The sequence below is a fragment of the Canis lupus genome, chromosome 4, assembly GCF_048164855.1.
Source record: "Canis lupus baileyi chromosome 4, mCanLup2.hap1, whole genome shotgun sequence".
Classification (NCBI taxonomy): Eukaryota; Metazoa; Chordata; class Mammalia; order Carnivora; family Canidae; genus Canis; species Canis lupus.
The window spans coordinates 37,028,003-37,054,225 of NC_132841.1; the positions used below are offsets into that span (position 1 = coordinate 37,028,003).

General features: G+C 41.6%; 1 protein-coding gene and 1 long non-coding RNA gene across 5 annotated transcripts in view; one reads left to right on the plus strand and one right to left on the minus strand.

The window, feature by feature from the left end:
• Positions 1 to 7,441: 7,441 nt before the first annotated feature.
• Positions 7,442 to 16,401, minus strand: LOC140632204 (uncharacterized). Its single transcript, XR_012029717.1, has 4 exons — positions 16,190 to 16,401; positions 10,538 to 10,602; positions 10,291 to 10,391; positions 7,442 to 8,423 (listed from the first exon to the last, which is right to left on the minus strand). It is a non-coding gene; the product is annotated as an uncharacterized lncRNA (long non-coding RNA).
• Positions 16,402 to 16,408: 7 nt separating this feature from the next.
• Positions 16,409 to 26,223, plus strand: part of UIMC1 (ubiquitin interaction motif containing 1) — a 126,975-nt gene continuing 117,160 nt past the window's right edge. For 2 of the 4 annotated variants that reach the window (XM_072824046.1, XM_072824051.1), the window contains exon 1: positions 16,409 to 16,565. The gene's annotated coding sequence lies outside the window, so the exon portion shown is untranslated. Of the gene's footprint in view, positions 16,566 to 17,106; positions 17,245 to 23,058; positions 23,204 to 26,223 lie in introns of those variants that run through there. The other 2 variants (XM_072824048.1, XM_072824047.1) reach the window with 2 other exon arrangements.

A 26,223-nucleotide genomic window follows, 5' to 3' on the forward strand; every position in this document is an offset into this window, starting at 1 on the left:
TCAGCATTGTGTATGAATCTCTTGGGATTCTACTGTTTTTAGCTTATCCTTATTTGGTACGGTTCTTGCCATATTCCTATGAGGTCCTCTTGTTGATATTCCCTGTGGGAATGTAATAACTGTTATTATATTGCTCTAATATGGCCTGTTTCAATTTAGCCTCTCTCCCATGGGTGAGCATTTGGATTGTTTCTAGTTTTTAGCAAATATACTGTTTGGCTATAATCATCCTTGTTCAAGTGTGTGCTTCTCTCTTTTGAGTCTTCTCCATAAGATGTATTCCCCAATGTGGTATTACTCAGGTTGGGAGTATGATCATTTTTATGATTCTTGACAGCTATTGCCAAATTTCTCTCTGGAAAGATTACACCTGTTTCCAGTGCATTCACAATGAAGAAATATACTTATTTTCTCACAGTCTTGATACCATTGAGTTTTGTCTGCTTTGTTTTTGCTAATTTAACAAATATGCTGTGGAACTTTTATTTTGTACTTCTTTAATTGTTCATGATGCTCTACATTTATTTATTTATTTATTTATTTATTTATTTTAAGATTTGTTTACTAAAAAAATAGATTTATTTATTTATTTTTTTTAAAGTTTTTTTTAAATTTTTATTTATTTATGATAGTCACAGAGAGAGAGAGAGAGAGGCAGAGACACAGGCAGAGGGAGAAGCGGGCTCCATGCACCAGGAGCCCGATGTGGGATTCGATTCCGGGTCTCCAGGATCGCGCCCTGGGCCAAAGGCAGGCGCCAAACCGCTGCGCCACCCAGGGATCCCAAAAAAAGAGATTTATTTGTTTACTTTAGAGAGAGAGTGAGAGAGAGGGCATGAGCAGGGGGAGGGGCAGAGGGAGAGAGAAAACTTTAGGCAAACTCCCGGTCAAGCCCGGACCTGATGGACCTCCACCTGACAGATGAGGAGCTCTATCTCACAATGCTGAGATCATGACCTGAGCCAAAGGCAGATGGTTAACTGACTGAGCCACCCAGGCGCCCCTTTGTACATTTCTTAAAAACAAAGACATTTTCATATAGAATCACAGTATAGTTATCATTGTAAAAAAATCACATTGACACAATAGTATTATTTAATCTATAGACTGTATTTATTTATTTATTTAAAAAAAATTTTTTTTAATTTATTTATTCATGATGATAGAGAGAGGCAGAGACACAGGAAGGAGAAGTAGACTCAATGCCGGGAGCCCGACGCGGGATTCAATCCCGAACTCCAGGATCACACCCTGGGCCAAAGGCAGGCACTAAACCGCTGAGCCACACAGGGATCCCTATAGACTGTATTTAAATGTCACTAATGATCCCAATAATTTCCTTTATAAAAGCAGAAGAGAATTCTAGATCATATGTTTCATTCAATTTTTATGTCTCTTTAGTTTCCTTTAATCTGGATGAATTCCTCATTTGTTGTCTTTCATGCCATTGTCCCTCAGTTTGGGTTTGTTTCAGTTTCTCTATGTATGTATTTTGGCAGCAATAGCACAGGCATATCAGATTGTACATGATATTGATGTGTCTCATTACTAGTGATGATAACTCTGATTACTTGATTAGGTGGTGCCTGCCAGTTTTCTCCACTGTAAAGTTACTATTTTTCCCTTTGTAATTAATTATGATTTTGTGAGGACATTCTTTGAGATTACATAAACATATTGTTGGTTATCAACCTTGTATCCACTAGCTTTAGTATTCACATGTGACAGTGCCTTAATTGTTACTCTGTTGGTTGTCAAATGGTGGTTTTCTAATTCCTTCATTCCTTCTACATTTATTAATTGACATTCTACCTAATGGAAGAGCTGTCCCTTTTCCCTTATTTATGTATTTATATCAATATAGACTCAAGAATTATTTTATTTAATGAGCTACAGTCCATGACTATCATTATTTATTTTGATTTTTTATATTGTTCCATATTGACCCTAGAAACTGCTTCAAGTTGGTCCTATATGTTTGACATGTTTTCATCTTTCTTTGAGCATTTCTTTACTTTCTTGCACAGATGATCAGACTCCTCTTGTTCTTTCTCTGGAGTTAGCCAATTTTTTGAGGAGTCCTAGTTCTGTATAGTAGAGAATGGTTTTAAAAACCGAGATCTGCGATCTAGGTGTTCTCATTCCTATCGGGGTGTCATTGCTTCTAGATATTCCTAGTATATAGACTTGGGATATATAATACACATATATACGTGTGTGTGTGTGTGTGTGTGGTTGTGTATTATGCATCTGTATGCATTTGTTTTTTTCTTTTTCAGTGTAAATTTCCCCTCTCTCTTCAGTGTGGTTATGTTATTCAATTGCAATAGTTTGATATTTCTATTTGTATTCCATTTAGAGTTTTCTCCCCATCCTTGTTGATTTTATTTTTTAGGAAATGTTAAGAAGGTTCTAAAACTAGAAATACAATAAAGGTTTTAACTTATTTTGACCTTAAAAAACAAAAGAGCCAGGGCACCTGAGTGACTCAGTCAGTTAAACATCTGCCTTCAGCTCAGATCATGATCTCTGGGTCCTGGGATGGAGCCCTGCATTGAACTCCCTGCTCAGTAGGGAGTCTGCTCCTCCCACTGCCCCTCCTCCTGCTTGTGCTCTCCCTCTCAAATAAATAAGTAAAATCTTTAAACAAAACAAAAAACAGCTATTTTACCAGAAACGTGAGTTTATTTGGGAATAGCAGTGGAATTATAATTCAGGATAAGCAAACTATGGTGAGTGGTAGGCAAGCCCTGAGAACAGAGGAGAAGGGCTTACTTTTTTGGGGGAAAAGAAGCTGTTTTGCTGAGTTCTCATTGGCTAGGCTATTGCTGGGCAAGGAGAAATTCTTCCTGCTTCCTGCTGGCATATGCAAAGTAAACTTCTTCCAGTTGAGGAATACAAGGTATGCTTCTTATTGTGAGTGTTAACCTGGGTGAGAGCTCTCCCCTCAAGACCTCTCAACTTCATTTTATTTTTATTTTTAAAAAGATTTTATTTATTTATTCATGAGAGACACACAGAGAGAGGCAGAGACTTAGGCAGAGGGAGAAGCAGGCTAACTGCAGGGAGCCTGGTATGGGGCTCAATCCCAGGACCCCGGGATCATGACCTGAGCTGAAGGTAGATGCTCAACCACCACCAAACCACCCAGGTGCCCCTCAATTTCATTTTAGATTATTTTTCCTTTATTTATTTTCACACATGGATGTCTCCCTTCCTTACATTTCTACCCCATTCCAATGGCTACCCCCCATTATTCTTTCCACTTTGTGTCTGTCCACTCCCAGTATGTAATTAGTACATAGTTTCTAAGTTGCCCCTTGTGTGTATATGTGTGGTTTTTGTTTGTTTTGCTGCTGCATATTACCTCTGCATAATATTCCATTAATTGGATGTTCCATTCTCCTATGAATGGACATTGGGTTATTTCCAGTATTTTTTATTTTATTATTATTATTATTATTTTTAAAAGAGTTTATTTATTTACTCATGAGAGACACAGAGAGAGGCAGAGACACAGGCAGGGGGAGAAGCAGGCTCCACGCAGGAAGCCCGACGTGGGACTTGATCCCCAGTCTCTGGGATCCTGCCCTGGGCTGAAGGCAGCACTTAACCGTTGAGCCACCAGGGCTGCCCTTTTTATTTTATTATTAAAAATGTTTTCTTATTTTTAACTTAAGTAGGCTTCTTGCCCAATGTAGGGCTTGAATTCATGACCCTGAGATCAAGAGTTGTACACTCTACCAACTGAACCAGCCAGGTGTCCTTATTTCCAGTATTTTTATTTTTATATTTTTAAATATTTTATTTATTTATTCATTAGAGACACAGAGAGGCAGAGACATAGGCAGAGGGGGAAGTAGGCTCCCTGTGGGGAGCCCAAAGCGGGACTTGATCCCGGGAGCTGGGATCAACCTGAACCAAAGGCAGATGCTCAACCACTGAGCCACCCAGGTATCCCTATTTCCAATATTTTAAAATCACCAATGAATAATCTTTTTTTAAAAAAGGTTTATTTATTTGAGAGAACATGCATGCAAGAGAGAATGAGGCAGAGCAAGAGAGCAGAAGCAGGGGAAACTGCAGAGAGAAAGGGAGAAGTAGGTTCATTAGGGAACCTGACACAGGGCTTGGTCCCAGGACCCTGGGATCATGACCTAAGGGCAGATACTTACTGACTAAGCCACTTAGGTGGCTCACCAATGAATAATCTTATGTATGTATATTTTTGTATTATTGAAGGCATATGTCTCTCTTAGTTTGATTCATAATATCTAGAAAAATCCAGATTCACAGAGATGAGTATTTGTTAATTAACAGTTTTAAAAATGATTTATTTATTTATTTTTTAGAGCATGCATGAATGAGGGCAGGAGCAGAGGGAGAGGGAGAGTAGTAGACTCCCTGCTGAGTGGCAAGCCTGATGTGGATCTGGATCCCAGGACCCCAATACCAAGACCTGAAATCAAGGGTTGGCTGTTTGGCTGAGCCACCCAGGTGCCCCAATTATCACAGTGTCAAAATAGGTTGCTTGCAATCTGAAGTTCTTCAATTAAATTGATTTGGAAACTTTTTAAAAAGAGAAGTAAATTTTTATTTCAAAATGGAATCAAGAACACTATCTAATGGTGTATATTCCTTACAAATATAGATTAAAAAGCACCCAAATCCTATAATAAATGCAAAGACCAAAAAAAGAAAAAAGAATAGAAAAAAAGAAAAATCTCACTCCATGACTAACATCAATAATGTAGATTTATAGGGATGCCTGAGTGGCTCAGTGGTTGAGCATCTGCCTTTGGCCCAGGGCATGATCTTGGAGTCCCGGGATCGAGTCCCACATCGGGGTCCCTGCATGGAGCCTGCTTCTCTCTCTGCCTGTGTCTCTGCCTCTCTTTCTCTGTGTTTCTCATGAATAAATAAAAAACCAAAATCTTAAAAAAAAAATGTAGATTTATACCTGAAACTCACCTAACACTTTCTTGGTTGCTGTGCACATGGGCTGTGTTACTGTTCTTTTGTTGCAGTTTTACATTAGTAGACATATATAGCTCTATATTTAAAAAAATGTGAAAAAAGTCTTCCTAGTTATTGTGGTTTGAGGATGTTTATAAATAATACTTCTGTCTCCTGCCCAAGACTGGAACAAGTTAGGGACGCCTGGGTGGCTCAGCAGTTGAGCATCTTCCTTCAGCTCAGGGCATGATCCTGAGATCTAGGATCAAGTTCCACATTGGGCTCCTGCAGGGAGCCTGCTTCTCCCTCTGCCTATGTCTCTGCCTTTCTCTCTGTCTCTCATAAATAAATAAAATCTTAAAAAAAAAACAAAAACAAACCAAGATTGGAACCAGTTAAAAGATTAGTGTGTTAACCAAGTAAGCTTTCTTATACTTCAACCCTGAATTGAACGGGCTTCTCTTAAAATAGGCACATCTAAACAGTCTTGGCTTTTTATAGAGGGGGGAGGGGTGGAGGGCGAGGGGGAGAGAGAGAGAGACTCTTAAGCAGGATCCCCACCAAGCAAGGAGCCCTATGCAGGTCTCAATCTCACAAACCTGAGATCATGACTTGAGCCAAAATCAAGAGTCAGACACTGGGGATCCCTGAGTGGCTCAGTGGTTTGGCGCCTGCCTTTGGCCCAGGGCGCGATCCTGGAGTCCTGGGATCGAGTCCCATGTCAGGCTCCCGGCATGGAGCCTGCTTCTCCCTCCTCCTGTGTCTCTGCCTTTCTCTCTCTCTCACACATAAATAAATATTAAAAAAAAAAAAAAAGAGTCAGACACTTAACTGAGCCACCCAGGGACCCAGTCTTGGCTTTTCTTGGAGTAGATGGGTAAGGTTAGGGGTGGTATAAATACTATAAAAGTTACAGTAGAGAAGAGCAGAGAATGTGTGCTTTGTGCTTCATGCAGGTAGGCATATCTGGGAGATACTGAGGGAAGGGTTGAAAAAGTTCCTTCTCTGAAGCCTACCAGATATATAAGTTAGCCCTACTCTGGGAGGAGTGAGTGAGGAGGTAGAGAAGAATCAGGATTATTACATTAGTGCTCCCACGTGGAACATAAGGAGTTTTAAACAAATGATTTTCCTAATATTAACAAATGACCCACTTTAAAAATGACAAGAGGGATCCCTGGGTGGCGCAGCGGTTTGGCGCCTGCCTTTGGCCCAGGGGGTGATCCTGGAGACCTGGGATCGAATCCCACATCGGGCTCCCAGTGCATCGAGCCTGCTTCTCCCTCTGCCTGTGTCTCTGCGCCTCTCTCTTTGTGTGACTATCATAAATAAATAAAAATTAAAAAAAAAATTTTTTTTAAATGACAAGAAATGGGGCAGCCTGTTTAGCGCCACCTGCAGCCTGGGGTGTGATCCTGGAAACCCGGGATCGAGTTCCATGTTGGGCTCCCTGCATGGAGCCTGCTTCTCCCTCTGCCCATGTCTCTGCCTCTCTCTCTCTCTCTCTCTCTGTGTGTGTCTCTATTAATAAATAAATAAAATCTTCAAAAAAAAAAAAAAAAGACAAGAAATTCCATGCAGAAATGGCAAGAGAAGCTTCAGAAAGAGAAATCAGCACAGAAACATTAAGTAACTTGGATGTAGCAATTACTAAAAGTTCTCTAGTGATTACTTTGTTTGCTTTAAAATACATAGTTTATTCATTTTTTAAAAAAAGATTTTATTTGTTTATTCATGAGAGACAGACAGAGAGAGGCAGAGACTTAGGCAGAGGGAGAAGCAGGCTCCATGCAGGGAGCCTGATGTGGGACTCTATCCCGGGTCTCCAGGACCCACGCCCTGGGCTGAAGGCGGTGCTAAACCGCTGAGCCACCCAGGCTGCCCAAGTTTATTCATTTTTAATTACACAGTAGTTCTAAAAATAAAATCAGGACAGTAAGCTTCTCTTTGATTCTAATTTTAGACCACTCTCTTTTCAGAAGTATCCTATATTTCCTTTATTGTGTATCCATGTATCCTCCTAGGCCTCTGAAAATACTTCTACATGTATCTGTTACTTAAAAAAATGTGATATTATTTCTATAAGAGTTTGTGTTCACATAAGTGGAATCATGCTGAGCATATCATTCGTGCTTCTCTACTATGTGTTAGGCATACTTCTAAGTACTGGGGATATAGCAGTGCACAGAATAAAGTCCCTATTCTCATTGAGCTCGCATCATCCTGCAACTTGCTTTTTACAGTTAATATCATGTTTTTTTAATCTTTTTTTATTATTTTTTAATATCATGTTTTAACATGTATCCATGGTGGCAAATGTAGATTTAATTCATTTCTTTCTTTTGCTGTTATTCTATTGTATGAATATACTATATATCATTTCCTTACTGATCAGACTTTCAGATTTATACCAATTAGAATGTAGTTTACTGCAAGTAACAAGTAACAAAGCATGACTCATATTGATATAAATATTAAGGACATTTATTACTTCACATTACAGAAAATTGAGAAGTTGTTTTTTTAATTTTTTAATTTTTAAATATTTGAGAGAGAATGAGGAAAAGCATGAGCAGGGGGAGGGATGGAGTGCAAGCAAATTCCCCATTGATCACAGAGCCTAATGTGGGACTTAATTCCAGGACTTGATGACCTGAGCTGAAGTCAGACAAATAACTGACTGAGCCACGCAGGTACCCTAGAAAGTCCAGAAGTTGAATGGTTTCCAGGTCTGTATGGTCAGGGCTCTCACCCTATTATTTTCTATTTTTTCCTCTTCTAAGCTGTGTATTACTTATCTGTTGTTATGTGACAAATTACCCCAAAACTTAAATAAACATAAGTTTTGTGGGTTAGCTGTTTAGGTACGGCTTAGCCAGGTGGTGCCTTTGACTTAAGGTCTCTTATGAGGTTGTAGTTAAACTGTCACCTTGTCGGGGTGGGGGTGGGGGTGGAATTCTATCCCATACATGGGTCTCTCCACATGACTGCCTCCTGAGATGGCATTTGGAGTTTCCCAAAGTGAACAAATACAGAGGGTGAGAATGCCCAGGAAGGAAACCACAGTCATTTTATAACCTAGTTCTGAAAATGCATCACATCACTTCTGCCTCATTATATCTTTTAAAAAGTAAGTATTGCCTACCCTCAAGAGTTTGAATCCCAGGAGATGAGATGGTTGAAGGCCATTTTAGAAGCTGCTTATCAATGGCTGGTTACAAGATGGCTGCCAACAACAATTGAATCAGCATTCTTCTCTGATGTAAGCTTCAAAAGGACCTTTCTGGCCCTGCATTGAAACCTTTTATCTCTTTCCCAATTCAATTCATGTATTGAATGTTTGCTTTTGGCGCATCTCTTTGTTACTTGCTGGATCATGTCTTCAGAAAGTTCACAAGTCTTATAACAGCAATAGATACATACAGAAATAACTCCAGTATACTATGGGTGATCAAATGTCCCACCAGCTGAGGAAGCAAGCAAGAGAAATATACTGTGGTTGAGACAGCAGGGACTGGAATTGGGTCTTCTCAACCGGTATGTTCACTCTCATTCGAGAGATTAGCAAGAAGCAGCAGTTGGCCAGGGCTGCCCTTGGGTGTCCCATAGTGGGGCACTCAGGGCATTCCTTTTCCAATGTCCCCTTTTCTGGCAATAACTACCTTGGTTTCATCCCAGATTGCCAATTCCCTATCAATTTTCTGGTCTTCTGGGGCTCCTAGGGTCATCTGGAGCTGGTGGATGAATTAAGGTAGCCAAAAGCTTTGTCTTTTGGTCAATTTCTTATCTCTATTAGCTTCCTCTGCCTTGTCCCTATTATAGACCTCAAAGGCCTCTTCCACCAAGGTGGACTGTGGAGCCTGAGGGCTGGCCTCTAACTTTTGTAATTTTCTCCTAACGTCTGGAGCAGATTGGGTAATAAAATGCATGACAAGCAATGCGTTTCCCTCTGCAGACTCCAGGTCTGTGTTAGAATAGTGGGCAGTCTTCACAGAAGACAACAAGATCTAACCGGGTGACAAATTCGACTGGCACAGTGATAATCCCACACACCTCCTCTCTCCACAGACAGGGACAGAGGGAAGAAGAACCAAGAAGTTTTTGTTTTTATTTATTTTTTTTTTACCAAGAAATTTTAAAGAGGGTAACAAAATAGAGAGTCTTCCAGTTGAAAGTGGGCAGTGGGCAGAGAGGAGGGAGCTGGAAGAGGAGAGGGCAAAGAGAGAGATGGGGAGAAAGAAACCAAGCAAGGGCCAGTGAAGGGAGGCACTCTGTCCACTGCCCATTGGGTGATCAGGCCAAAGGAGTAAGTTTTTTTTTTTTTTAATTTTATTTATTCACGATAGACACACCCACAGAGAGAGAGAGAGAGAGAGAGAGGCAGAGACACAGGCAGAGAGAGAAGCAGGCTCCATGCAGGGAGTCCAATGTGGGACCCAGGATCATGTCCTGGGCCAAAGGCAGCACCAAACTGCTGGGCCACCGGGACTGCCCAGGAGTCAGCTTTTTTTTTTTTTTTTAATTTAAAGATTTTATTCATTTATTCATGAGAGATACAGAGAGAGAGAGGCAGAGACACAGGCAGAGGGAGAAGCAGGCTCCATGCAAGGAGCCCGACGTGGGACTCGATCCCGGAACTCCAGGATCACAACCTGGGCTAAAGGCAGCGCTAAACCGCTGAGCTACCCGGGCTGCCCCTGGGAGTCAGCTTTTTTTTTTTTTTTTTAATTTATTTATTCATGATAGAGGCGGGGGGGGGGGGCGGGGGGATGGGCAGAGACACAGGAGGAGGGAGAAGCAGGCTCCAAGTCGGGAGCCCGACTCCAGGATTGCGCCCTGGGACAAAGGCAGGTGCCAAACCGCTGAGCCACCCAGGGATCCCCGGGGAGTCAGCTTTTTTAACCCATTCCTTATGAGTCTCTATTCAGACAACTTGGAACTAGGGAATGAGAGGAGAAAGAAAAAAGAAAGTTTTCTGTTGGCTATCAGATTTCCAGCTATTAGATTATACTCTGTGAGGGTTATACCTCCACCACTCTTATTAGTCCCTGGTTAGTGAGTGCCTGTTTGACCAAGATCTGTGTGGTGTGAAATGAGCCTTTCCCACCTCTGCTGATTAGTCACTGACCAGAGGGAGCATGTTCTCACAGGATGAAAGCTCTAACTTTCTTTAGCCATTCCATTAGTAGAGTATAAGAAAGAGAGTGAAGAACATGGAAAAGAAGAGGGAGGCTAATGAAGGAGGTAAGGAAATTGGGAAATAAGGGCAAAGGGAAAAACATTACCTGAATGAGAGTACTGGGAACCCCCCTGGGGTGCTGGAGGCTGACTTACCTAGCACAGTGACACTGAAGCAAAGGATTAATGGCTGATGTCAGCTATGAAGAGGTTTGCATCCAGTTGTCCATATGGGTCCCAGACACCCTTCTGGAGTCCTGGGGGAGTTGCCAAAAAAGTGTGATACTAACCAGTAAGGAGACTTAGGTGGGAAAAGGGTGACAACATATAAGCATGTAGTGGTGGGGAATTTTTTAAAAAGATTTTATTTATTTATTAGAGAGCACAAATGGGGGAGATTTACCCTCCTTATTCCTCATCTTCTGAAACTGCTTCCTGCTGAGTGGGGGCTGTTGTCCTTATCCCAACCTGGGGGTGTAAAAATCTCTTGTTGACTATTGATTTTTTTTAAAAAAGATTTTATTTATTTATTCATGAGAAACAGAGAGAGACAGAAACACAGACAGAGGGGGAAGCAGGTGCTTCACAGCGAGGCTGATGTGGGACTCAATCCCCAGATCTGGGATTACGCCATGAGCCGAAGGCAGATGCTCAACCATTGTGCCACCCAGGCATCCGACTATTCTGACTTATAGGGATTCAGGTCTGCCACCAATGGGTTAAGCTGGCCTCCCTGGGCCACCATGAACTTGACCTGAAACTCCTGGAGTCTGGAAGACATAAACTTTACTAATAAGTTAGACAGGAGCTAAAAGTAAGTAGAAGTAGGATGGCCATTAATGGTCCTAGAAAAGGTAAGAACCAAGAAAGACTGGGGAGGGCACTTTAGATCATTGACCATATATTATTAACCATTAGATCTGTTCCTTGGTTGTAGTGATATAGCCAGGATGCTTGCTTATAAATATTTCTTATGTTTGATTCAATATTTCCCGAGTTCTTTACATAGGTATAATAGGTTATGTTAATATGGCACAGCCTCCTCCTTGTTTGGCCAGGATGTAATCTAAGGCTAACCTGTTGTTAAGAACAACATTTGCTGGAGAAACCAGGGATTCTTTTTTTTTTTTAAAGGTTTTATTTATTTATTCATGATAGTCACAGAGAGAGAGAGGCAGAGACACAGGCAGAGGGAGAAGCAGGCTCCATGCACCGGGAGCCCGACGTGGGATTCGATCCCGGGTCTCCAGGATCGCGCCCTGGGCCAAAGGCAGGCGCCAAACCGCTGCGCCACCCAGGGATCCCGAAACCAGGGATTCTTAAAAGCCCTGAAATGCTTCTCTATTTGTAGACAATTAATCCAAGGCCAAAATGAGATTTCTTTTTTTTTTTTTAAAGATTTTATTTATTTATTCATGAGAATACACAGAGAGGAGAGAGAGAGAGAGGCAGAGACACAGGCAGAGGGAGAAGCAGGCTCCATGCAGGGAGCCTGATGTGGGACTTGATCCTGGGTCTCTAGGATCACGCCCTGGGCTGTAGGCGGCGCTAAACCGCTGAGCCACTGGGGCTGCCCCAAAATGAGATTTCTTAAAGTCACTTCATGGTACGCGAAGCCTTCCCAAGAGTATACCAGCTCTATAGTGGCTCCAATTCCCACAAGGATTAGACCTATAGCATGCCCTGGGCAGTTCTGTTGTAGTGGGTGTATAGTTATTATTCTGCCTGGGGTTATACCATCTATGGCACATTCTCCCTGGTGGTGGATGTTAGTAACACATGGGTAGTAGGCTGCCACCAGTTGTGGCTTATATATACCATTTGAGGGAGTTTTGGAAGTTCAGTGTGGCTGACTTCCACATTAAAAAAAAAGAAAACCTGGGGGTGCCAGGGTGGCACAGTAGGTTTAGCGTCCAACTCTTGCTTTCAGCTCAGGTCATGACTGCATGAAATTGAGCCCTGCATCAGGCTCTGCGCTCAGTGTGGAGTCTGCTTAAGACTCTCTCCCCCGCTTTCTTTACCCCTCCCCCCAAAATAAATAAATATTTTTAAAAAAGGTAACCTCCTGGTATACATGCTTTGGTAGGAATGCTGGAATTAAACCACTTCTAGAGTTCATTTTTGGGGAGTTCATTTGAATGAGTACAGTTGGGGGATAAGAGTCCACCTGATAGAAGGGTGAAATCTTTTAATTTTGCTTTATTAGGCCTAGGTCATTGGTAACGGGACAGAGGCCACTGGTTGTTTGGTATAGTGACATTATAGACAATAGTTTGATATTCCTGGGCCATGCATGATGTAGACTGAACTGGCAAACAGTTAAGTTTACCATAGGAGTTATATAGATACACAGGTAAATTCCATTTTCTTTCTTTTCTTTTCTTTCTTTCTTTCTTTCTTTCTTTCTTTCTTTCTTTCTTTCTTTCTTCTTTCTTTCTTTCTTTCTTTCTTTCTTTCTTTCTTTCTTTCTTTCTTTCTTTCTTTCTTTCTTTCGGATTTTATTTATTCATGAGAGGCACAGAGAGAGAGAGAGAGGCAGAGACACAGGCAGACGGAGAAGCAGGCTCCATGCAGGGAGCCCGATTTGGGACTTGATCCTGGGACCCTGGGATCATGCCTTGAGCCAAAGGCAGATGCTCATCCGCTGAGCCACCCAGGCATCCCTCTTTGTTTTTAAAGCTCTTATTTATTTGAGAGACCGAGAGAAAGCACGTGTGTGCAAGTGTGTGCATGATGGGGGAGGGGCATAGGGAGAGGAAGAAGAAAGTTCCCTGCTAGCAGGGAACCCATCTTCGTACCCTGGGATCATGACCTGAGCTTAAGGCAGATGCTTAACTGACTGAGCCACCCAGGTACCCCTAAGTTCCATTTTCTATTATGCAAACGTTGAGGAGTCAAATAACTTAAACTGATGAGAGAGAGAAAAAGGAGAGGTTAAAAGACTGCCCACTAGGAAAAATGATTGGGAACTGTGGACTAGACGGTAGATGCCTATAGCAGATCCAGCAGTTACAAAGATTATTACCTGAAGTTATGAGTCTAGAGTCCTTACCATTGACTCCTGGTCAGGTTGGCTGGAAAGATGAATAGAATCAACAGGAGGAATATTTTGGTAATAGAGGCTTTCCTTTTTGATTCAACAGGGGCAGAGAAGGTGCTTCTCTGGTGGGGTGGGAGTGGGGTTGAGCAAAGTGGTAGAGGGTGAGCAGAATTATGTCCACAAAGATTGTAGGAGTCCAGGTCACCACATTATTTATGTCATTAATTCATCTTCTAGAATTGATATTTAAAGATTTTTATTTATTTGAGAGAAAGAGCGAGAAAGCAGAAGAGGAGCAGAAGAAAAGGGACAAGCAGACTTGGTACTGAGCTCAGAGCCAGGACCCTGAGGTCATGACCTGAGCCAAAACTAAGAGTCAGAGGCTTAACTGACTGAGCCACCCAAGTGGCCCTTGAATATATATTTAAAGTCTTCTATAGTCTCATAGGAGTAGGATGACTTCAGGTCTTCTGGATGGTCCTGTGGATATTTAGGAGAGAGGACTTTCAATCTGGAAAGATGTGCTCAGTTAGGGACTCCTTTGTAGTTGACGCTTTTGAAATGGCTAGGATCGCTTGGTAAGGAACCTTCCATTTAGGCAACCATTGGTGCTCTGGGGAATTTCCCTTACAAGTTCTAGGAAGGACCTGAACTCCAGGGTTAACCTGTGGAGGAGTCTCCTCCTCTCTGCCTCATCCTTGGCTGGTAGTATTTTGTCTGCGAAGTCTTTGATTGCTTTATGTACCTGACCTAGGTGAGTAATATACATTGTAAGTGTGGAGGCTGAGAAAATTAAGGCCATTCCACCTCAAGTTTATCATTAGCACAAGTATAGCCATCTCAGGCCCCTGTGAATAAGAGCTTAACTTTACAGGAAAAACAGCAGAACACTCCTGACAGAGAGTCCCATATCAGAATGAGAACAGAGCTTAATGCCCTTGACAGAAAGTCCCATATCAGAATGGAAACAGAGCCCAGAACGCCCTTGACAGAGACAGAAAGTCCTGTATTGGAATGAAAATAGAGCTTAAGAAATTCCTCCACCCCTTCTGAAAATCCCCTAGACCAGCCCATAAAAACCCAGCTGTAACCCCCTTCGGGGTCCAAGTCCCTGCTCCGCTGTGTCAGGTATACTTGGACCCAAGCTCGAGCTTGTTAATAAACCCTCATGTACTTGCATCGGTGTCGGCTCCTTGGTGGTTTTCTCGGATTCACAATCTTGGGCACAACAGTAAGCTCTGGTTCACTTCTCCATCTAACAGTAGGAGTAGGCTAATCTGAGGTTCATGAGTCTCATGAAATGAGACAGCAGGGACTGTACTCATATCCCCTCAACCCTCACTGCAAAATCCAGCATTCCCTGGCTCTCCATAAAAAGAAAAGCTAAATCTCTATACCTCCTGAGTACTATCTTGCAGGAATGTGGAAACAAGATATTTATGGAAAGGAGGGACTCAAGACTGGTGAAGACTGGATCAAACCAATTTGTGCCAAGATAGTCACCAATGCTAACCTTTCACTGCCTTTTTCCCTCATTATAACACTAAGGGTGGAGATATCACGTGCTAATTAGACAGGTGAGACATGAAGAAGCATGACCCTTAAGTACTCAGGTGTCAAGAATTCTCCACCTCTACATGCTTAAATGTCACCCTTTTCCCACCTAAACCTCTTTAAAGCTCTCCCAGACCTCTCTTCAGGGAGCTAGCCTGAAAACTCTTTCCTTTGTGCTGTCTTCCTTGTGCTGAGCATAAGCCTCAATAAAGCCTTGCTTGGAACTCCTGTTTGACCTCTTGTCAATTTCTGTCATTTAGCCAGCCCAACAGCCCTTTTCAGCATCAGTGTTACAGCAGGCAAAGGAAAAAATGGATCAGTTGGAGGTGACTTGGGAGGATTAGAAAAGGTCATCCCAGAATTAAATGTCACAGAAAATGTTAAGAATACTGTAATTAGTGCTTGCTTCTGCAGCACATCCACTAAGAACTAATGTAACTAGTTCCACGACCAAATTGTTAATGTTTTATATGTTATATTTAGGTTTATTTTTTATTTTATTTAAAAAATATTTATATTTTAAAATATTTAAATATAATTAATTTATATTTAATAAATATTTAAAAAAAGTATTTAAAAAAATTATTTACTTGAGAGGGAGAGAGAAAGCAAGCAAGAGTAGAGCAGGGGGGAGGGGCAGAGGGAAAGGATGAAGTAGACTCTGCACTGAGCAGGGAGCCCAAGGTTGGGCTTAGTCCCAGGACCAGGGGACTACGACTTGAGCAGAAGGTAGACTCTTAACCCTTCACTGACTGAGCCACCCAAGCACCCCAGGTTTCTTCTTTTTTAAAAAAAGAAATCATGACAAATCTATCTGAAGTCCTGTTTATCCATCCATTCTGACTTTTACCCCTCCCCCCTTTCCTGCCTTTATCATGGTGCATATCCATATATCCATCTACTTCATTTTCTATACTTAACATTTTCCATTATCTGTATATACTGCGATTGTGTTAAATTTACACGTCACTTCACACTGCACATATTTACTGGCATATTGCTCTTTATAACTCTTAAGAGCTATCAAATGTTGATATGTATAGGACTCATTCATTAGTTTAATTTGTTGTAACATCACAGGAACGTATCACGTTGTCTACTATGCTTAGTGCACATTTCCGTTGTTTACATTTTTGACAAGGAAGCAGGCTCAAACATGAATTTTTCTTCTTGTGAATACCTGTAGGAATTTCTTTTTCTATTCTTCTAGACATAAAGTTGCCGGGTTATAAAACGCACATTTAAAATTTCACCAAAAGTGGTTGTTCTAATTTTATACTGCCAACTGACATCTCCAAGAGTTTACCTTCCTCAGATTCCCTCCCTTCCCGAAAATGGCCAGTTCGTAACATTTTCGATCAGGACATAGTTTTCAAGTGGTCACACGAACAGACCATTTCAGTATAACTCTACAGGCCAGGGGAGGCTTCATATGGCAGAGGAGACTCTGAAAGGGCTCACCGCAGCCTTCGGCCGCCCTACCGTTACTCCTCGGTTCTCCACAGCTCGCTAACGTACACCGAAGGAGCACGCTGCGCTGCGCGTGCGCGTGCGCGGGGAGGGCCCCACACGGCGCTGGAGGAGCAAGTCCGACCCCCAGCGACCGCGCGCCAGCCCTCGCTCAGTGGTACGGCCAGGCCGCGGCCTCCCCCCGCAGCGCGGGTTGGTTGCGTCTCGGGACGCCGGCGCACGCTCGCACACCCGCCCCGCCAGCGCGACTCCTCCCGGCGGCGCCTCAGCTTCGCGCCAGCCCGCCCCCCGCTCCTGACGTGCTCCGGACGCTCGCGACCCGCAGGGCCCGGGAGGAGGGGCTCGGCAGTGGGGAGCCGGCCGGTCGGTGAGTACCTGCCGCCTCCGCTCACCCCCAGCCCGTCCTCTTCCCGCCTGCATTCTTTTCTCAGGGGGCCTCCTCACCCGCAGGGGCTCTGACGCGGGGTAGAGCCCTATCGGCGGCGGAAGCCAGCGTCTCCGGACGACGGGGTGGGCCTCCGGGCCGTCGGGGTGGCCCTTCGGGACGCCTCAGGAAGCTGGCAGGGGCCTCCCGACGCGGGAGAGGGGCCCTTTGGGACACAGGGGTGGCCCCGGGGAACCTCGCTGGGCGCCTTCTGACGTCGTAGTGGGCGTCAGCCCCCAGTGCCAGGCCTGCCCCCTTCTCTCGGGGGTGGGGCCTCTATCTTCCCAGGAGCTCCTTCGTTTTTCCGCGTCCGCGGGTGGGTTCGGTCCCCGCCCGCGCCTCGTGCGTTCCTTCCTCACGCTGGACACCTCGGGAGGGGCTGCGTCCTCCCCGTTTCCCCCCACGGGCTCCGCAGCCCGGGCCTTTACCGGAGGAGGGGCCCGTGGTCCTCACGCCCCCTCCTCCACGGCCAGTCTACTGTTTTGCTGGAGAGTGATGCTTTCTTCTGTTATTTGCCCAGAAAAAAGTATTTTCCTTCGAAATCCATATTATATGCTGCTTTCCCCTCCAACAGAACTGATGGGTCCTTCTGAACGATGACAGTGTTTCAAGCCTGTTACACGTACGCGTTTATTTAATCTTAAGGACACTTTCATGAGGTACTCAGTTCAGAGGTGAGGTAACTGAGGATGGAAGACCTAGCTCGTAAGTGGTAGTAGAGCTATTTTGAATCCAGGCGGCCTGACTCTAATGTTCTTGTATTTAGTCAACTATGTTATACTGAGATATAAGTAATATCCAGGGAAAAGTGAAAGTTTTATGCTTCTGTCTTAATTTTTTCCTATCGGGAGGCAGTGCCTTGTAGATGAATCAAAGAATGTGTTTTTGGTATCAGGTATATTGAGCTGCAATTCACCACATGGCCATTTACTAACCTAGTAGGAACTTACCAGTTGTTTGATTTTTTTTCAATTGTTTGATTTTGAATAAATTTACAAACGTAAAATAGTGATAAAATTGTAAAGATCATGATCAATGATTAAAAATAGTAAAAAAGGGGATCCCTGGGTGGCGCAGCGGTTTGGCGCCTGCCTTTGGCCCAGGGCGCGATCCTGGAGACCCGGGATCGAATCCCACATCGGGCTCCCGGTGCATGGAGCCTGCTTCTCCCTCTGCCTGTGTCTCTGCCTCTCTCTCTCTCTCTCTCTCTGTGACTATCATAAATAAATAAAAATTAAAAAAAAATAGTAAAAAATTGCGATAACACATGGAGTGATTGGGAGGATAACCTTTAGAATGCATGTGAGGTACCTAGAATATTGTCCGAGGACCCAATAAATGACTAATTTAATTACTCAAAATGTGTGTGTGTGTGTGTGTGTTTTTAAAGATTTATTTATTTATTCTTGAGAGCCACACAGAGAGAGGCAGAGACATAGGAAGAGGGAGGAGAAGCAGGCCCCATGCAGGGAGCCCGTCCCGGTATTCCAGGATGACGCCGTGAGCCAAAGGCAGATGCTCAACCGCTGAGCCTGAGCCACCCAGGCGTCCCTCAAAATGTGTTGTTACACACTTGTCCTGAGGCTGAGTATAAAGTGGGAAATAAAGAATCATGAGTGTGCTTGTGTATGTGAATGCATTTGCCTTTTTAATTTTATGTACTGACGTATTATTGGTGCAAGAAGGTCGTTTTATTAAAATATGAGGGCAGGAAGAGCTGTCTCATTTACCTATTGTTAAATCAAGGAAACAAGCTCTTGAAATCAGGTGATAAAGCTTGGTACCATTTCTTGAGTAGTGACTTAATCAATAACTTATGGTGAGTCATTAATAAAGACTTTTTGTTAAGGTCCCTATGTCTCCAAGCTTTCAAAGTGATTTTGACATGTTTGGTAGGTAGAATGTCAAGATTTTAAGTTGAGTGATTTTAAGTGATCTTCAGATCAAGATAAAGATGATAGATACTGCTGAAAGAAAATGACAAGTAGGGATCCCTGGGTGGCTCAGCGGTTTAGCGCCTGCCTTTGGCCCAGGGCGCGATCCTGGAGACTCGGGATCGAATCCCACGTCGGGCTCCCTGCATGGAGCCTGCTTCTCCCTCTGCCTGTGTCTCTGCCTCTCTCTCTCCCTCTGCGTGACTATCATAAATAAAAAATAAATAAAAAATTAAAAAAAAAAGAAAATGACAAGTAATATCCCAAGTTGGGTATTTTCAAGGACTACCAAAAATTCTACCTGTGAAATAAATCTCATCATTCTGTCACCTTTCCTGCTTGTGCATTCTTTTAGAGACATTTTGTTCCTGTCACTGTTAAGATGAGGCTGTTGCCCTCTAGACTCTATTTTTCCTTCATAGTTGTAATTCATTCTTTAGCGTTGGTTCAAGTAATTGAAGATAAGCCGTTATTTTAGTGAGTTCTTCAGTTTTAAGGGTAGCAACTTAAATAGTAGCTAAACTGTATGCTGGTTTGCTTGTTTAAATTGGCCAAGCAGTGCCTTGTTTTTACTTTTATTAGAGTTACTGTGGAACTGTGTGGCTAAATTTCAGGAAGCACTGAATTTTGGAGTCTGTAATCTGTGGAGGGGCCTCTACTTAATGCTTCTTGTCAATCCCTTATCTGCTTAATTCTTTCAAAACCCCTTTTAAGACTGCTGGGGGTTTTGTGCTACAGAGAAGAGTAGGGTTTTTACTTATTTATGTATCTTTAAGAAGTTACATATATTTGGTAGTATAGCTACTCTTGCTATCAGATTTGAGCATTTTGGTTTAAATAACTCTAGCGTACAGAAAACATTTAATGAGATGAAAACTTCCATACAAAATTTTTTTCTAGGGCACTGTGATTCCTTCAGAATTCCCCCAAACTAATTCCGACATCTGTCTTACCTATGCTATTCAACCTATAATAATTTTATCCATCTGTGCCTTTACGTAGTATTGTATATTTGAGAGCATGAATTGGGGGTGGAGGGAGGCCGACTTCCCACTGAGCAGGGAGCCCAATGCAGGGCTCAGTCTCAAGGACTGAAATCATGACTTGAGCTGAAGGCAGTCACTTAACTGACTGAACCCTCCATGTACCCTCATTCAACAAATATAATTTATGTGTGCATACCATGCATCAGGCAGCAGTTTTAGTTAGAAGAGGTGTAAAGATTAAGTCACGAAGTATCGTAGTCAGGAGACAGAATTGTAAGTGGCTCCTTTGTGACTTTGGATAAGTTACTTTTCTGAACTTATGCTTCCTAGTAACAATTACATATACTTCTTAGGTTTTTGTGAAGATTAATTAGAAATATTTTGGGATCCTTGAATTGTCATGTGAATTTTAGGATCAGCTTGTTAATTTACATACACAGCCAACTAGAATTTTATTAGGTATTGAATTGAATCCATATATCAATTTAAGGAGTAGTAGTACCATCTGAAGTCTTTTGATACTTGGGTTGTTTTTCTTTTATTTAGATCCCTCTAATTTCTTTAAAAAATGTTTTGTAGTTTTTAGGGTATAAGTTTTGCATGTCTGGGGATCCCTGGGTGGCTCAGCGGTTTGGCACCTGCCTTTGGCCCGGGGCGTGATCCTGAAGTCCCGGGATCGAGTCCCGCGTCGGGCTCCCGGCATGGAGCCTGCTTCTCCCTCCTCCTGTGTCTCTGCCTCTCTCTCTATGTCTATCATAAATAAATAAATCTTAAAAAAAAAAAAAAGTTTTGCATGTCTTCTGTTAAAGTTATGCCTATTTTAGTCTTTATGATGCTCTTGTAAATGGAATTGTTTTCTTAATTTTATTTTCAAATTGCTCATTGCAAATGTATAGAAATACAGTTTTGTTTTGATTTTGTATCCTGCAGCCTTGCTGAACTTGTGTATTCTGATAGTTTTTTTTAAGTGGAGTCCTTCAAATTTTTTATGTACAAGATCATTGCATCTAAATGATGATAAAACTAAATATGGTTTTACTTCTCCCCGTTTCCAATCTAGATGCCTTTTTTTTTTTTTTTTTTCCCCTCTCTCTCTTTTTGCCTCATTGCTCTGGCTAGAGCCTCCACTATAATGTTGAATAGAGGTGCTAAGAGTGGACATACTTGTTTTGTACCTGATTTAAGGGGAAAGCTTTCAGTCTTACATTATTAAGTATGATATTAACCATGTTTTTTTTTATTTTTTTAATTTTTTAAAATTTATTTATGATAGAGAGAGAGGCACAGAGACACAGGCAGAGGGAGAAGCAGGCTCCATGCACTGGAAGCCCGATGTGGGATTCGATCCCGGGTCTCCAGGATCGCGCCCTGGGCCAAAGGCAGGCGCCAAACCGCTGCGCCACCCAGGGATCCCAACCATGGGTTTTTGATAGATACTTTATCAGGTTGAGGAAGTTCTCTCCTATTTCTAGTTTGTTTAGTATGTTTAGTATTTTTATCATTAAGGGTGTTGAGTTTTGTTAGATGCTCTTTCTGTGTATATTAAGATAATCATGTAGTTTTTGTCCTTTATTATATTGATATGGTATAATACATTGAGTTTCAGATCTTAAACCAACCTTGCCTTCTCTTGATACTTCTTAGTCATGGTATATAATTCTTTTTATATAATATTGGATTTGGTTTGTTAGTATTTTATTGATTTTTGCATCTATATTATTTATTTATTTATTTATTTATTTATTTATTTATTTATTTATTTATTTATGATAGTCACAGAGAGAGAGAGAGAGAGAGACAGAGACACAGGCAGAGGGAGAAGCAGGCTCCATGCACCGGGAGCCCGACGTGGGATTCGATCCCAGGTCTCCGGGATCGCGCCCTGGGCCAAAGGCAGGCGCCAAACCGCTGCGCCACCCAGGGATCCCTGCATCTATATTTATAACAGATATATTTGTTTCTGGTTTCTTTTTCTTTTTTCTTAAAGATTTTATTTTATTTATTTTTTATTTTTTTTAAATTTTTATTTACTTATGATAGTCACACACAGAGAGAGAGAGAGGCAGAGACACAGGCAGAGGGAGAAGCAGGCTCCATGCACCGGGAGCCCGATGTGGGACTCGATCCCGGGTCTCCAGGATCGCTCCCTGGGCCAAAGGCAGGCGCCAAACTGCTGCGCCACCCAGGGATCCCCAATATTTTATTTTTAATACTCTCTAAACCCAACATAGGGCTCAAACTCATAACTCTGAGACTAAGTGTAACATTGCTCCATCGACTAAGCCAGTCAGGCACTCCTGGTTTCTTGTTTTCTCTTATTGTCTTTGGTCAGATAGAATGAGTTGGGAAGTGTTCCACCACTTTTTTGGGGAAGAGTTTGTGAAAGATTGTTACTTCTTTAAAAATTCAGTACAGTTTCACAGCAAATCAGAAATGATAGGACTAGATTTGAGCTGAAAGGCCTAGGTGCATTTGTGTATCTTTTAAACTTTTGCTAATTGAGTTTGAAAGCCCAAGAGAGGTGTCAAATTGTGACCTGAGTGTCAGTCAGCTGTCCTCACATCCCCCTGGCACTCAGCTGTGCACACCTGCACATGCCACACACATGACCTACAGACCAGCTGTGCTCCAGAGTAGATATCTACCTGGTGAAGGAGGGGAGCACCCCCCCCAAGGAAAAAAAAAACTTCGCAATGGCATTGCGAAGTTACAAAGTAGGGAGAGGAGATTGAGTATAGCATAGTGGTAAATACTTTTATTAAGTGAGAGGAATAGAAGGAAGATGAAGGAAAGGAGTGATCAGATCTAGGAGAAAACTAAATTGAGCAGTGTCACAGACATTAAGTTAGATTATCGTAAAGAAAGGATTTGCCAAGATGTTTAGTAGAACGGAAGCTGAAGAGAGGCATATGGATTTGTGGCAAGGAGATCTTTGATGATCTTAAAGGGAGAGCAGATTCTGATTACATAACAAATGAGAGAAGAGGCCAATAAATGGACATGGACGGTGGATATGGAATGTGTTCTTTTTTTTTTTTTTTTTTAATTTAAAGATTTTATTTATTCATTCATGAGAGACACAGGCAGAGGGAAAAGCAGACTTCCTGCAGGGAGCCTGATGCGAGACTCCATCCCAGTATCCCGGCGTCATGCCCTGAGCCAAAGGCAGGTGCTCAACCCCTGAGCCACCCAGCTGCCCCTGGAATGTGTTCTTTATTTTATTATTATTATTTTTTTGTTCTTTAAAGCTAATGTCAAAACTTCAAATTATCTCCAGAGTTTTCAAGATTAAAGAAAAACAAAAGTAGTGTTTACACATGGTTCAAAATTCAAATAGAGAAAATGTTTTTCCTCATCTATCTCTCATTCTCTTTCATACTTTTGGCAATTTCTTGTGTATCATTCCAGATGAATTTTAAAACAGGGCTGGGTGTGTTTTTTAATTTACACAAGTAAAATAACACTAAACATGCTGTTCTGCCTTTTTAAAAAATTATTTATTTATTTATTAGAGGGCAAAAGCAGGGGGAGCAGCAGAGGAGAGGGAGAAGCAGACTTCCTGTTGAGCAGGGAGCTGGATGCAGGACCCTGGGATCCTGACCTTCATGAGCTGAAGGCAGATGCTTTAAAGGACTGAGCTTTAATGGACTAAGCCACCCAGGTGACCTTGCCTTTTGTTTTAAATTAATGATTGCTTTGGAAATTTATAGTGTGTGTCAATGTATAGAAATCTGAGTAAAAAATTTGATGATAATGCAGAGGAGAGAACTTTTATTGGTGATAGGGTTAAGGGAAGTTATTTTTAGGCTCAAGATGTTGTGTTAATGTTTGTAGCAAGGGAATAGAGTGGATCTAGAAGGAATTTAAATACATGAAGGCTTGGGAGACGCTTACTGGGGGAAAGGCTTGAAGACAGAAGTCCCTTAGAAGGATCAGTGAAAAATCAGGTGGTTTTGTTTTGTGAATCTCTCCAGGAATCTTACTTGGTAGCTGGGGCAAGAAGTACACAGCAAGTATTTTCCCAGGGTTAGGGGCTTTAGAGATTCCACGAAATGACTGACTTATGGGAATGGGACCTACGGTAAGGAGCAAATTATGAGAGGTAAAATTGTGATTTCTGTTTCCAGTGTTGAGTACAATTCTGACTGATAATAGGTATCCTTAATGTAAATCCCACTTTTTTACATTTTAAAGTAGGTAATACTTAGAAAAATTATTTAACTTTTTAAAGTTACTTGAGTAAACTACCTACCAAAGGTTTTCAAGTGTTTTTTAGTTCACAAAAAATTTTTCCTAAAAATTATTTTTGAACTGGAGATGAGAGTTGAAAATGGATTAATTTCTGTTTTTGATGGCCTGAAAAATTTATCCATGCTGATTTTTAAAAATCTGCACAAAAGGTATCATACTATTTTTCTTTTATTTTACACTTACTAGTGCAAAAATCTTGGAGATTCTTCCATGAGATTCTGTGCAATTGACTCTTGAACAACACAGAAATTAGGCATATTGACATCCTGCACGGTTGAAAATCACAACTCTTGACTTCCCAAAAATGTAATTACTAAGAGCCTGCTGTTGATTGGAAGCCTTACTGATAACATAAACAGCCAATTAAACATAACATATTTTGTATGCTATGTGTATTATATACTGTATTCCCTCAATAAGATAAGGTGGCCATAAGAAAATGTATGAAGAGGCGCCTGAGTGGGTCAGTCTGTTAAGCGTTTGCTGTGGGCTCAGGTCATGATCCATGCTCTATCCATGATTGAGATCCAGGATAGGCTCCTTGCTTAGTGGAGAGTTTGCCTCTCCCTCTGCCTCTCCCCCTGCTCAAGTTCTCTCTAGCTCTCTCAAATAAATAAGGAAAAATTCTAAAAGAATGTATTAAGAAAATAATTAAAAATACATTTACAGAGTACCTGGATGACTCAGTTAAGTGTCCTACTCTTGATTTCAGCTCAGGTCAGGATCTCAGGGTTCTGGGATTGAGCTCCAAGTTGGGCTCCCTGCCCAGTGGGGAGTCTGGTTGTCTCCCTCTCCCTCCCTCTGCGTGCATGTGTGTGCATGCTGTCTTTCTTAAATAAATCTTTAAAAAGATTTATGGTACTGTACTGTAATAGACTCATATAAGTGGACCTGCACATTTCAAACCCATGTTCAAAGGTCAACTATATATGTCTTTGTTCTTTTTTTTAAATTGTAGCAAAATATACATAATTTACCAAATACATGAAATTTTCCAAAAATATATACAAAATTTACCATTTTAACCATTTTAAGTATACAATTCATTGGTATAGGCACATTCACATTGTTGTTCAGCCATCAGCACCATCCATTTCCACAACTTTTTTCATCTTCCTAAACTGAAACTCTGTACCCTTTATTTTTTATTTTTATTTTTAAAAGAGTTTATTTATTTATTCATGACAGACAGACAGACAGACACACACACACACACACACACACACAGAGAGAGAGAAAGAGAGGGGCAGAGATACAGGCAGAGGGAGAAGCAGGCCCCATGCAGGGAGCCTGATGTGGGACTTGATCCCCCGTCTCCAGGATCACGCCCTGGGCTGAATGCAGGCGCTAAACCGCTGAGCCACCCGGGGATCCCAACTCTGTACCCTTTAAACGGGTAACTACATGTTGCTCCTTTCCCTCAGCCTGTGGTAGCCACCATTCTGCTTTCTGTTCTTTGAATTTGACTACTTTAGGTATCTCATGTGAGGGGAATCATACAGTATTTGTCCATTTGTGTCTGGCTTATTTCACTTAGCATAATATCTTCAAAGTTTATCCATTGGATATACAGCTACATCATTTACCATTCCTCCTAAGCAGTGTACAAGGGTTCCAGTTTCTCCACATCCTCTCCAATACTTGCTATTTTCTGTATTCTGGATAGTAGCCATCCTAAGGAGTGTGAGGTGGTATCTTGTGGTTTTGGTTTGCAGTTCTTTAGTGATTAGTGATGTTGAGCATCTTTTCATGTGCTTATTGACCATTTGAATAGTGATGTTGAGCATCTTTTCATATGCTTATTTATCATTTGAATATCTTTGGAGAAATGTCTATTCAAATCCTTTGCCCATATTTTAATTGGGTTGTTTTTTTTTGTTCTTTTTATAGTCTTGATATTAACCACTTACCAGATGAACAGTTTGCAGATTTTTTTCCCCCATTTTGTGGGTTTTTTCACTTTGTTGATAGTATCCTCTCATGCATAAGATTTAAAAATTTTGACATAGTCACTTCTTTTGGTTGTTGCCTGTTCTTTCAGTGTCATCCAAGAAATCATTGCAAAATCCAATGCTAATTTACTTTTTTCTTTGGAAATTTAATGTCCTTAAGTTCATGAGATTAAGTCATTGTTCTCAACTATATTTACTACTAATGTTGGAGAATCAGTAACTCTTTTCAAATATAATAAAGAAGAATTAAGATGGCTACATGGTAAAGGCTGCAGAAAGAGCAGATGTGTTTGCAATAGAATTAAAAGGGATAGACTTAGAATTTTGGAGTTAATGCAGTTAGATATTTCTTCAGAAATATTCAGTCAACAGAGTTCTGATATTATCAAGCTTTTATTGTCACAGGTGATAAAATAAAAATGGTTTGTATTTATAATTTTAATCATGAAGATGATGGAAGTCTGCTTTCACTTTGCTA